General features: G+C 34.4%; 1 long non-coding RNA gene across 1 annotated transcript; it reads right to left on the bottom strand.

The window, feature by feature from the left end:
* Positions 1-727: 727 nt before the first annotated feature.
* On the bottom strand, positions 728-5,110 carry LOC109119871 (uncharacterized). Its single transcript, XR_003245000.2, has 5 exons — positions 4,290-5,110; positions 4,137-4,219; positions 2,023-2,089; positions 1,749-1,934; positions 728-1,673 (listed from the first exon to the last, which is right to left on the bottom strand). It is a non-coding gene; the product is annotated as an uncharacterized lncRNA (long non-coding RNA).
* Positions 5,111-14,787: the final 9,677 nt, after the last annotated feature.

Below are 14,787 nucleotides of genomic sequence, written 5' to 3'. Positions count from 1 at the left end.
ACTTGATCTCAAAGATCTCTTTGATCCCGCTAATATTGTGCTACTTGGCAGTCCAAGATACAAATTATTTTGAGAACTAAGATTATTAGAGAACAAATGTGCAAGTTACTAGAGAACAAACAATATGAATGCATCGTAATACTTAAAGTGACAATTTTGAAACCATTTTCAGCTTGAAACACACCCATTCCAGTGACTCTTGGACTTTTAAATTGAGTTGTCTTTTCAACACCCTTTCCTTTCTTGACAGTAGCAGTTTCCTTTGGTGCAACATTTGTATTCTTGTCTACACCCTGTGTTGTACTACCTTGAAAAAATGTAAATCAACTTTCAAGTGGATGATTACTACCTTTTCTTGCACTTCCCAATTCCCTACCCCTTCCTCTACCACTCCTGTATCTTGATGATAATCCAACACCATTTACACATGCACTTGCTTCATGTGGTTCTCTTCTTAAAGTTGTAGGAAGTGCAGTGGTTCTAGGAGAGGCCCTAGATGCACTTCCTGTAGCTCTTGTTGTTCTTGAAATTGTTGGAGGTGCAGTAGTTGTAGGTGAAACCCCTGTTGCACTTGCATTTGCAGTTGTGTTTTTATATCTTCCTCTCCCCCTTTCAGCAACAACTTACTCTCAATATTTGTTGACTTCTAATTAGGAAAAAAATATTATATTATTAAGTTGATTAAACTTTTTAAATAAGTGACAAAATAGTAATGTACCTTTTGTCTTCCCCTTTCCTTTCTTGAACTTGATGGTTCTTCAACATTTGAAGTAGGTGTAGCCCTCTGTTCCCCGGCAGTAGAACCAGCTCCATCACTCCTTCGTAAATGACAACTTCTTTTATTGTGACCTTTAACATGTAAAAGACTACATGTCATAGTTAGTCCCGTTTTAAATAATTTACCACACACCTTAGTTTCACCAACCTCTTTCCTTCTCAACTTTCTATGTCTGCCTGACATTTGTTTTATCACTGGTGGATCAACAAGAGGATTTTTTTTATTCTGGACACATTGGCATAATATTAATAGGTTTTATGAAATGTGAGTAAGTCTTCAAGTGCCTCTCTTTAGAGTAACATGGATGAATGAAATCTTGTGGGTCATATTGTCTTTGCAACATTGCAGCTAAGGCATGTGCACATGGTATTCCCTTCAACATACAAGATCTACAACTACACCTCTTTCTCAAACATACAGTGTGTTGTTTGTATCCATCCAAAACCTCATAGCCAGTTACTCCATTAAACTCAATGTTATATGCCATTGACCTATCAATATTTTGTTCTAATACTTTCATTGCCATTGGAGAGAAATTGCTTATCCAAGAGTTTGGAAATTCACTTAACCTAGAAAACCTAGTCATGACCTTAATTTTGATATCTTCAAGCATAGTAATAATGGTTTTATGCCTTGCAGACAAAATCCAAGCATTAAAGCTCTCATACATATTATTATCTATTGCATCAGACTTGACTTCATAATTAAAATACACCTTGCACCGATATTCTTTATTATAGTAAATTTCAGCTTCAAAAGTACTTCTAGCACACTTTCAGAACTGCTACTTCCATTGCAGCCCTCTCCAATTCTTTGACCAATTTTCTAGTATATGCCTAGTACATCTTCTTTCCTTACATGCTGGCAACAAATCCTTTATAGCTATATCCAGTACCTACAAGTTACAACAAACATTAGATAATTAAGTTGAAAAAATGATAAACCAACAGATAATTAAAAACAAGTTTACCTTTAGCATGTCTGACATAATGGTGAAACTTGTTACATCTCCTATTCCCAAGTCTTCTTTCAATAGAGAAATAAACAACCTCCAAGTGATTGTGTTCTCATTTTCAACTACAACCCAAGCAAGTTCAAACATTTGATTATTGCCATCTTTGGCCACTGCAATAAGCAATTGAATCCTGCATACCCCCTTCAAGAAACAACCATCAAGACCAATGAATTTTATAGCTGACATGAATGCCATCTTGAGTGCAGCAAAACAGATGTAAAATGCCTACCAGATTCATTAGCTTCTCCTAGCTTCACCATACAAGTACTCCCAGGATTTGACCTCAGCAATTCATCCTTATAATCAAGAAATCTCTCAAATTCATTAACATGATCATCCATAATTTAATTCGAAGTTTTAGCTCTTGATCTTCTAGTTTTGGTCTTACCAATATGCACATAATACTTCTTAGGAATTAACTCTTGCAACTTGAACAGTGATATTTTGTTGTTCAATAATTTTCTTTTTAAAAACAATAGCAATGAATTTAGAGTTGCACAAATAATTCCTACTAGCCTTTTGACATGAATGGACTGGCATGTAAGTCTTAATAACAAAGCTATTAGTCTTCTTGTCCAAACTTTCATATAACAACCATTTGCAATTTACCTTGCAACATATTACCCTTACTGTATTTGGCTCATTCACACAGTTTTCAATCTGAACCCCTCTCTGAATTGAATACTTAGTGACTACCAATCTAAAACTCTTCAACACTTTCAAAAACCATACCCAATTGCCACACAATCTTCTTAATGTTGGGATCAAATATGACTCTCTCTGTGGATGTTTTTTCCTTTTTGTGTTAGGAAGTTTCAACTTCTTTTTTTATCCTTTCTCTAGACAACCATCATCTGTGTCAGTTTCAAAACTACAAGCATCCGAAGTTGCATAATATGGTTCATCAACCCCCAACCTTCCTTATAAAGTACATCTATTGATAGAAGTCTCATCAAACCCAAGATTTGCAGGAAGTCTTTCCCTACTTTTTCACCTCCTCAGAAAAGATCTTTTGTCAGCCCTCAGTTTTACTAACTCTTGATGAACTTCACTTCCATATTGATCATCTTCAAGTAGTTCACCATCTTCAGAATCATCACTCTGTTTTGTTGACTCATCAAAACCTTTTACAGAGTATTCACTATCTTCAAGATATGATGGATCACTATTTGGAGCTGTTGGATCTCAAGTATAAGGAATATTTGAGGTAATATTTGTAGTTACGTCTACCCTATTAAAAGCAGCCTCACCTACTTCATTATATCCGCTAGCTTTAGTGGTCCAAACTTTAATAAAAGTTGCACCAGATTCCTCACCAGGCCTGTGTATATATATTTCCAAAACAGACCCATTTTGCAAACAATTACACATTGCTAAGAGAATATCATCATTGTCAATATCTCCTAAGATGCAACTGTTAGGTGGTCGGACTCTAAATTTGCAATTTGGGATATACCCTAGTTCTTTAATGTAGTCTTTAATCTCAAAATATGATATGTATCCACATCAATATAATAATATTCACTTACTAACCCACCCACATATCTTGTTTTATCACATTAATACAATAAGGCCCCACCATGATACAACTCTAAAGTAATGAATGTAAACCCACCATACCTATATGCATAATCATAACAACAATTAAGTACAAGTTGCTAATAGAATACCATAATAGACTAAAGAAACACACAACCAAATAGTTATAAAAACAATTCAAGTAGCAGCAATTTTTTTTTACTGTAGTTATAACCCAACCCCACATATACATAACATAATACCCCACATAAACAACACAATACACGATATATTTTTGTCTTCTTATAGTTAGGTATGTGACCCCACACAAACACAACACAACACAACACCCAACATATATATTTTTTCATAGGATAATATTATTTAACTTTAACTTCACACCCACACAGACACAACATAACACCTAACATGAAGTTACTTTACTGTAACCCAGAATATAACACAACACAACACAACACCCAACTCGTTTTTTTGTTCTTTACATGTTTGATATTATAACAACATAACTCACAAAAATATAATACCACCCAACCAACCCACACTCAAAACACTTTTCATATAAATATATGAATAACAAGTTACATACCCCATAACAACAAAGGTGACAATATGAATATATTAATAACATCAATCCTAAAAATACAAAATTTGATATCTAACAAAACCATAACATAAACCCTAAAAATAAGCATAAAGTTACATTTCACTCAAAATCGAAACCAATATTTAACATCATATCATAAACCCTACGACATCTAATCATAAAAATAACAAAAAAACAAAATAAATGAATAAAAAACTAACCATTGAACTCAAGTCAACCACGATTCTTGCTGAATGAAATTGACCCACACATCCACGATTGAAATCGATCCGCACATGCACCACTAAAACGAAAACTAACTATCAAAATCCAACATCAAAAATCAATTATCAGTTTGAAATCAAATTTCTAACCTTTGTTGATTTCCTGAAACCAATCTAACCTTTCCTTCTTTCTTTGCTTGTTCCTTTCTCTTGTTTTTGGTAAAGTGAATATTGAAAACGTAAATGGCTAGCTTTTTGGAATTTTGGGAAGTGTAAAGGTCCATTTTGAGCTGATAGTAACTCTTTAGAAAGCTACAAAAGTGGGGCCCAATGTGTGTTGAATAGACCGATTAACCTTTCTGATTACTATTGCCACGTAGGTATGAAAATGGTATACAATTTTAAAAAAATTGGGAGGTAATAGGACCTTATCAAATGCAAGGTGTGTCTCAGGTATTTTTGGTATAGGCTAGGGGGTAATTGAGTATTATCCCAAATTTTTTGTTTGATCTATAATTCAAAGATAATGAGAAATGTTATTTTCCTATTTTCATAGCTCTTTTTTTAACTGTTAAAGTTTTATCGGGTAGAGCTAACATGTACTTGTATTGGTGTGGGGTAACAAGTACTTGGAGAAATATTTGAGGTGCGTATAAGTTGTTTCTGACATGAACAAAGAGAACGTGAATTATAAGGAGAGTCACCATGGATTACAAATTGAAGAACCAATTGAATCAGTCAACATGAATTCTGCCGAAAAAAGAGTCATTGGAGTTGAAGAAACAAACTGAATCAGTTGCCATTCTTAAATATTTAAGATGCCCCAGACCGACTAATACAATCAACAATTGAATGGATATAATATTACATCATACAGCAACATATGTATTCAAATGGTATCAATTCGAAGGAACTTGCTTTCTCACGACCCGGTCTAAGTTAGCAATCAAAAGTTTCTACTCAATGTACCTAACATTCTTCAATTTCCTAGAGTTCTTATAAAAAGTTGCAAGTTATAGTGCTTAAAATTTCGCAATATGTTCAATGGCAGTACATTTTTCTACGTTGTTCAATATCTATACTTTTTCAATGACAGTATCTTTTGAGCATACTCTGTTTAAGTCAGATAGCAAGAAAAGTACTAATTTTTCATCAAGTTGTTTATATACTTTTATTATTTTTTTTAATAATCCAACTAGTTTTTCTAATATAAATAATAACCCTCATGCCAAGCAGACAACTTGTTTTTCTACCATGACTACACTGTCCATTTTTTATGTAGCCGTGACCATTATAGAAATTATATTGTAGCCCTGTAAGTAGACAAAATCAAGAAAAAATCTTAACTTTGTATGTTGTGTTGAACATTACTATGACTGGATGGTGTAATTTATATATTAATGTAAAACTTGTACAATATATGGTGTCAAAGTCTACATCATTTTGGCCTTGCACTTGTGAGATTACAAAACTCATTTATTTGTTACAACTATTTAACAAGTGTATGTAAGTAAAAAAAAAAGGATAAAATTTCTAAAATCAATGTTAGAAGAACATAATCTCGAACAATCAAACAACCAGTAATGCATCGAGGTAAAATAACACAAGTTGTAGAAAAGAATACAAAATAATCGTGTAACCAAAAATTATTATGAACAACATTACATAAACATACAATATTAAATCCAGGACTTTTAATATTTTATGTAGGTTAGAATGTATTTAATTAAAATGATAAAGAAGAAATTAAAAGAAATTACTGAAAACTTACCTTAACAAACTCGGATTTCAACAGAAGATGAAGTGTTTGTGAGAGAGATAAAACCTTAAAGTTTATTTAAAGTATGAGTAGAAATTTAAAGAGAGATAAATTAATCGTGAACAAGTACAAAAATATCTATAATTATTATTATTCGATAATTAAGTCCACAGATTGAAATTTGTTAATGTCGATGGTGTTCTAGACCAGCTGTTAGAATTTGTGCGTCTACTATCAGTCAATGGACCAGGTCCCTTGACACACAAACAAAGATACAACAGAAAGTAAATGTAGTTTAACGACAGAGGAGTTTTACAAGAAAAACTCCTTACTCAAGAGAGTAAAACCACGACCTGTCTCACAGGCTTTTCACAACCGTTTCACTAATCTTCGCAAGCAAAAGTAAAACCAGTTACACAAACATGAGAAAAAGCTTTTAATCTCACCAACAAGCAATAACTCTATTGCTTGATGAGCCTAAGCAGAAGTTATTCTATCCACTAAGCTATCACTCTAGACAACTTAGATTTTAACACAAACTACGTTGATTCCTTTATAGATTTAGGATCAGTTTACAATGTAAGACCAAAAGAATATATTGTGAAACAACTACACAATATACGCCTGAGTTTAGGTTGTTATTGAATGATTCTTCTCTTTGATTTTCTTTAGCCTTTGCAAGAGTTCTTGAATGTACTTTTTCAAGTTGCAAAAACTAAAGAGCCATGTTTAGAAAGATGACATTGAATAGACAAGTCCCTTTTCTGAAACCCATGCCACTGGTTGGAAATGTTTGAATTTTTTGATGCTGTTGGGAACTGTGTACGAACTTTCTGTGCCTTCTCAAGCTGGCAGTCAACGAACTGTTCAAGTTGAGAATCGGGTACCTTTACAAGGTCCCTGAGTTTTTTGCATCATCAAAACTAAAAATAACATTCCCCCCCCCCTTTGATGATGAAAAACAATACTCCAGACACCACTCTAGCTTTATGACAAGTTCCCCTTGAATTACTTGTCCACCCTCCTGGCATAAGACCGAAACCAAAAGAAACACAATATACACTGCACAAGTTCTCTTCCCCCTCACTGTATTCCCCCTCACAAACATGTCTAGACACAACAACCAGTTAAAATCCCCCCTTTTGGCATCATTAAAAAAGAGATACAGTAAACCAACAGTATCAATAATAATATCAGAGAATATCAAAGCCTTATAGCAATCAAACATTAAGGAAAGCATTCGACAAGAAATATCAGCTAGAACACCAGGGGAATAATATAAATAGCATTGCAAGATTAACATTCATTACATTAACAACAAAATGAAATACAAGGATGAAAAGATAACCCACATAAGGAAGACACGAAAAGAGTTTTGAACGGACTATGAAAGGTGAGGCTGATGAGAAAGGGACTGAATGATGAGAGTGAGTCTAGAATTAGCATCATCATTATCCTTTATTGATTTTTCTTGTAAAGCAATAACCATGGCCCTTAGTTCTATATCTCCCCTTTCCAGGGCTTGAACCATAGCGGTACTAGGTCGCTCTTTCTGTGCAGTGAGCTGCTCGGTTTTGAGAATAGCAATTTCAGCATCCTTGCTACTCAGCCTCGTAGTTAGTTCTTCAACTTCATGCTTGAGTTTGTCCTGGTCTTCAATGAGTTGAGCCATTTCTCTCTTGGGATTTCCTTTCCCTTCAATGCATTAATATTCAACCAAAGTAGTCTCTGAAAAGGCTTACTTCACTGTACCAACCTTGCCAACACTTAGCGGAATGTTAAAGTATTTGAATACTTAAGTGAGAAAGTATCCATATCTCATCCCATGTATTTATTTCCGCTCAATTACAGTGTTATACATATGTTCATGCATAATTCCTGGAAGATTCAGAGTTTCAAACTTGCAAAATAATTCCATCACATAAAAATCAGCAAAAGTTGCTGAGGTCCTCTTTTCAGTTCGAGGAAGTAGAGTTTTGATGAAAAATTGAACGACTAACTGTTACTCACTTTTCATCAATGTATTAAACAATTCTGCACATTTTGTAGTAGGAAGCTTCAAACAAAGTCTCACAAATTAAACAGAACATGTTTTCCCTACCACATACCTGGTACCATCTCGAGGTACCCTAAGAATATTCCCCAATAGAATTTCATCAAGGTAAACTCCAATGTCATTCACTCTGGTATTGACCCTTCCATCTTCCTAAAATTGAATATTATCGTAATATTCACACACTTCCTCTTCATGAAGAATGAGAGATTTTTTGTTGCAGAGATGCATCCAAGACTGAATCTTAACCATGTCATGAAGTGAGTCCATTCAAGGAAGATTAATAATCCCCATGTCAAAAACTCTGCCAGCCAGTACAGACTGCTTTCTCAGATTGTCAACAACTTCTTGTTTGTTAACCTACTCTTCAATTTTTCTTTGTGTACCAGATCCCTGTGACCTTTTCCTCTTTTCTTTAGAAGTCTCCTTTGTGGATTTTTTTTGCTCATCTTTCTTGGTATCTCTTGGTTTTGTCTTTCCTAATTTCTTTTTTTTGTATCCTTTTTCTGTCTCTTCAGTAGAAACATCTATTACACCAAACTCAGGCATTTTAAAATTTGACACTTTGAAAGTTCTAGCACTCCTGTTTTCTGCTGTAGACTTAGCACTGGCTTTCAGAGCATCAAACATCATATTTTTGGCATCAGATCTAGTAGTAGGTCTTCTTTTAGACACTTTGTCCACCACTATATCTTTTCCCTTTTTAGATGCACTTATATGTCTCCTTTCAACCTTTCACTGTATGGATTGTTCATCACTTGCTGAGTCAGAGGAATCAGGAGATGGATATCTCCTAAAATCTAGAGTTTTATTAAAGATAGGTTGGGTCTCTCTGATATCTTTACCTTGAAAAGGTTCACTTTCCTCAACCCTGACTTCCTCTCCCATCATATCTAGACTCTCAATCACCAACTCTTCACTTGCAGCAAGAATGTTTGTCTCAGAAGATTTGTTCCTTGGGAAATATCCTTCGAAAAGAGCATATGAAAGCATTTCATGATGAGGACCAGGTCCAGTAGGAACACTTGAACTGTTAAGATCTATAGAGTTAAAAGGGTTTTTGGGAATATCAGGGGAAGAACTTGGTGGAAGATTAGATCTTGACCCTATGAATGAAGGAGAATAGAAAGCAATTGGTTCAATATCACTAAGGGTTGTAAGAATTTTCTTAGAGGCAGAGAAGGATTAGACATTTTCTCATGAAGAAGAAAAGAGTAGCAGTATTGAAGATTGAAAATGTAGAGATAAAATCAAATTTAGCCTCTTTTTTTCAGAGTGAAGGAATATTGCAAAGAGAATTAAGGATTAAAAAGGAGAGAAGAAGAGTTTAAAAAGAACTGAAACGGTTACAGGTCCCTATTGATTTAACGCGTCGCTTGGAAAGTAAGCGATGGGACTAACGGTCAGAATAACCGATGACTGACACGTGTCTTGATAAACGGTCACTTTATCTCAATTTGAAATTAATGTACAAATGCTAATCTCGACTAGAACAAGGTCCAATAACGCAACTTTATCATCATTCCTCAACTGTTCTAGCCATGTCTTTTCTTTGCTAGTCCTTCATGAATGTATACATGCAATAGGTACAAAATCGATCTAACTTAGATAATATATTATTGACACAGAGGATAGCTGCACTGCAAGTTTAGCCATCAAGGAAATTCAACGATTGAATGTCTAGAAATCAGTTTAAAGTCATCATGCCTAAATTCAACCATTGCTCTCAAATTGATATTTTCTAAGAGCCTTTGTTAAGATATCTGCAATTTGTTTCTCCGTTGGACAATATGTAAGCACAATATTTTCTTTTTCAACATTGTCTCTCAGAAAATGATGTCTAACATCAATGTGCTTGGTTCTCTTGTGTTAAAAAGGATTCTTTCCCATACTGAATGCACTAGTATTGTAACACATAAAAGGTATAGCCTTGATGATTACACCAAATTCCTCTAAGTGCTGCTTGATCCATAACAATTGTGAACAACATGCAGCAGCTGCTACATATTCGGCTTCGGCTGTTGAAAGAGCTACTGAATTCTGTTTCTTAGTTCCCCATGAGATAAGTGAAGATCCAAAGAAATGAGTCATCCCAGAAGTACTCTTTCTGTCAACTTGATAACCAGCAAAATTCGCATCTGCGAAACCAACAAGATCAAAAGTGTCACCTGTTGGATAGAAAAGGACCAGGTCCCCTGTCTTCTTCAAATATCTTAGAATCCATTTTGCAGCCTTCAAATGTGAATTACGAGTACATGCTTGGAATCTATCACATATTCCAACACTATATACAATATTAGGTCTGCTAGCAGTCAGATACAATAAGGATCCAATGATTCCCCTAAACATGGTTTTATTCACAAGATAATCAAATTCATGTGCTATAAGCTTGGAGTTTGTTCCCATAGGAGTATCAATAAGTTTAGAATCAAATATATTTAATTTCTTCAACAGCTCCTTAATGTACTTCTCCTGACTGATTAAGATTCCATTTGATGATTGCTTGATTTGTAGCCCCAGAAAGAAGGTCAATTCAACCATCATGCTTATATCAAACTCCTTTTCCATTAATGATGAAAATTGTTCACATAAATGCTCCGATGTAGCTCTAAGGATAATGTCATCCACGTATACTTGTATAATAAGCAATTTATGTTCTCTTTTTAATAAGAAGAAGGTATTGTATATTTTCCCTTTTTTTGAACCCATTTTTCAACAGAAACGTTGACAATCTTTCATACCAAGCTCTGGGAACTTGTTTTAAACCATATATAGCCTTATTCAATTTGAACACATGATCTGGTAACTCAGCATCCTCAAACCTAGGAGGTTGTTTAACAAACACCTCCTCTTTTAAGTCTCCATTTGATATAGCTTGAATCCCATGAATGTTGCAAAGGCTATGAGAATTCTGGTAGCCTCCACCCTTGCAATATGAGCAAAAATTTGAATCATAGTCTATACCTTCCACCTGATTGTATCCTTGAACATCTAATATGGATTTGTTGCTAGTAATCACAACATTTCCATCAATCTTGTTTCTGAAAACCCATCTGGTTCCTATAACTGTTCTGTCAACAGGTCGAGGAACCAGGTACCACACCTTACTTCTTTCAAACAGATAATGTTCTTCTTTCATTAAATTTATCCAATCTGCATCACCTAATGCCTCTTTCACATTCTTAGTCTCAATTCATTATATAAACACTGAGAATGCAACTAGATTACTTGTTTTTGATCTACTGTGAATTCCAGAGTTTAGAGATCAGATTATCAAGTGGATATGATGAACTATGTTTTCATCCTTGTCTCAAGGTCAACTGGTTCAGCTGATTAGTATGCTCTTTTTCTTCAAGGAATTCTTCATTTTCTTGAGAGTTTGAAGTATTCTGACTCAATTTCGAAATGGTACCAGGTTCCTCTACACATTTTTCAACTTCATCAACCTTTTTAGATAAGCTATGATCATCATTGTCAGTCCTCAACTAGTCATTTACAACAGCTTCACTCCCTTCAATTTTTTATGAATTAAACAGCTCAATCAACTCATCTTCATCATTTGATGCAGCACCTTTCAGATTTCCATCTTTATCAAACCCAACATGAATACTTTCTTCAATACATTGAGTTCTTTTGTTGAAAACTCTGTAAGCTTTTTACTTGATGAAGAATATCCTACAAACACTCTTTCATCACTTCTAGGATCAAACTTTCTTTGATCATCCTTTCCATTGTTCAAAACAAAACATTTGCATCCAAATTCCCTAAGGTAAATCAACATAGGTTTTATGTTGTTGAGCAATTCATAGGGAGTCTTATCCAATGAAGACCTTATCAAACATCTGTGAGTAACATGACATGCTGTGAAACATTATGGAATATTTGACTCAATAATCATGGTCCTTTCAATATTTACCAAAGTTCTGTTTTTCCTTTCCACTACTCCATTTTGCTGGGGAGTTCTTGGAGCAGAAAAAATTGTGACTAGTGCCATTTTTCATGTAGAATTGATCAATTTTTGAGTCTTCAAACTCAGTTCCATGATCAGACCTAATTCCATCAATCACTTGATTCAACTTTGTTTTGAATCATTTTGAAAAACACTATCAATTCTTCTGGTGTTTCTTCTTCTGATCTTAGGAATCTTGTCCATGTGTACCTTGAGTAGTCATCAACTATCACCAAAATGTATTTCTTTCCATTTCTACTTTGAACCTTCAAAAGTCCACATAAATCCATATGTAGCAGCTCCAATACTCTTGACGATGTTACTTTATTCTTTGTCTTGAAGGATGATGTGATTTGTTTTCCTTTGACATATGCTTCAAAATTTTGCTTTCCCAGAATTACAACTTTGGCAAACCAAGGGCCAGGTCCTTAGAAATCAGTTTATTTAATAGAGATGAGCTCACATGCCCCAGTCTTCGATGCCATAGATCAACATTTTCATTTTGAGCACTAAGACATGTCAGATCATCTCCATGAGATGTTTCTAAGTTATCCACATACATCTTTTTACTTCTATAAGCAATAAGAATCACTTTCTTTGTAGTTAGATTAACTGCATGCACTTCTCAGAAGTAAACTTCACTTCATTTCCCTTATTACAAATTTGAGACACACTCAAAAGACTATACTTCAACCCATTGACATGATATACATTATCAATTGATTCCCCAAGAAATTTTCACACTTTACCAACTCCCAAAATATACCCCTTATTTCCATTACCAAAAGAGACACCTCCTCGTTGAAGTGCCTTGAGTGAGAGGATATTTTCGATATCACTAGTCATATGTTTCGAGCATCCATTGTCCATATACCAATATTGATTGCTGCTCCTCTCACTTACCTGCAGCAAGAATTAATTGTTAGGCTTGGGAAACCATTTCAATTTGAGTTCCCATAAAGCATATAAAGGAGTGGTCAAATTGTTTCTAGCCCAATGAGGTAGTTTTAGATTCTTTTTGACAAATTATTTTGAAGCAGAATCAGGTCATTTTTTTGAAACCTTTTTGTTGAGAAATGTTTTGTGGGACCAGGTCTCTATATTAATACCCTTTTCTTTTCTATATACTTTGAAAGTCTTTCATGTGACTTTATTCAGGCAGTACACTCTTCTTTTAAATTCCCATTTTTACCACAATGAAGGCACAACAAATTGTCAGACACAAATACATATTTGCTGTGAGGATTAAAAGGAGGAGAAATATTCAAACTTCCTAGACCCTTTTTGTTGAAATTACTTTGATTTGTTACGTTTGGAAGAATCTTAGAAGATTTTGTCCACTTAAGAGATTTTTCATGTTCATATTTAAGTTTGACAATATCTTTTTCTAAGTTGTTGCTCTTTCCCAAATCCAAACAAAGATTAGTCTCAGAGGTTTTCAATTTTTCTTCCATCTCAACTTGTAAACCATTAGACTTTCCCTTTTACTTTTCAGCTTTCTCATTTATCAGATGCAACTATTTTTTAAGTTCTGTTTTGTCATACTCCAGAGAAGCCATTTTATCTTCAATTTTCATCATTTTCTCATCCATTTTATCTTTATTTTCATTTAAACTTTCAAGATCAACATTCATAATGTGTCTTTCAGTAGTTAATTCAATCACCGAATCATTCATAACATTTGCTAATGTTCTCAATTTTTTAAGAGAATAGGTATTCAGATCATGTTTCATACCAAGAAGAGTTACCTTGTACTCATCATCTTCATTTTCTAAATGAGCCATGAAAGAAAACATCTCATTGAATATGGTTTCCTCTTCATGAACCACCACCATTGACACATCATTTGGTTCTTCAAGATCTTCTGAGTCACTTGAAGAGTCTCCCTATGCATCAAGAGCTTTCTTGACCACATAGTCAGCAGTAGCTTACCGATCATTCTTATTAAGTACCAAGTCACTTATATTTCTAAAACCTTTGTTTTTCCTCAAAATCTTCTAAAATCTCTTGATGATAAAATCCATATCATCATCATCACTGGAGTCCTCTTCAGATTTGTATTTCAGCATCAAGGACTTATCTTTCTTGACTTCATTCTTTGACTGATCATGACTTTGATTCATCTCATGAGTCTTTAGATTACCAATGAGAGCATCCATTCTTAATACTTTCAGGTCTTTTGCTTCAGTAATAGCATCAACTTTACTTTTCCAAGATCTGGGAAGGATTCGAAGCACTTTCCTAACTTGCTTGCTCATACCAATAGGTTCTCCAAGACATATCAACTCATTTGTGATGGATGACAGTTTATTGAACAGTTCATGAATAGTTTCACCGTCTCTCATTTTAAAATTTTCATAGTGAGATGTGACCATATCAATCTTTGACCCTTTCACTTGTTTAGTTCCCTCATGGGCTATTTTTAAGAAATTCTAGATCTATTTTGCAGATTCACAAGCTGAGACACGATTGAACTCATGCGGTCCTATACCACAGACAAGAAATTTCTTTGCTTTGTACCCCGTTTCAATCTTCTTCCTCATCATATATTAGTCTAGGCTTAGGAACAAGTCTAGTTTTTTCACCATTTTTCTCTTCAATCATAGGAATGAATGGTCCATCTAAGACAATGTCCCATAGTTCACTGTCTTCAGCCATAAGGAAGTCATGCATTCACACTTTCCACCAACTATAAAAGTGTCCATTGAAACGAGGAAGTCTATTTGAAGACAGACCTCTTCCAAATTAAGTGGAGCAGCCATTCTAGAACTGAAATTACTTTCTTGGTGTTAACTATATAGAAAGTGTCTGCTCTGATACCACTTGTTAGAATCTGTGCATCAACTATCAGTCAATGGACAAGGTCCCTTGACACAAAAATAGAGAT

This window comes from Solanum lycopersicum, chromosome 1 (assembly GCF_036512215.1).
Source record: "Solanum lycopersicum chromosome 1, SLM_r2.1".
NCBI lineage: Eukaryota > Viridiplantae > Streptophyta > Magnoliopsida > Solanales > Solanaceae > Solanum > Solanum lycopersicum.
This window is presented reverse-complemented; position numbering and strand designations above follow the sequence as displayed.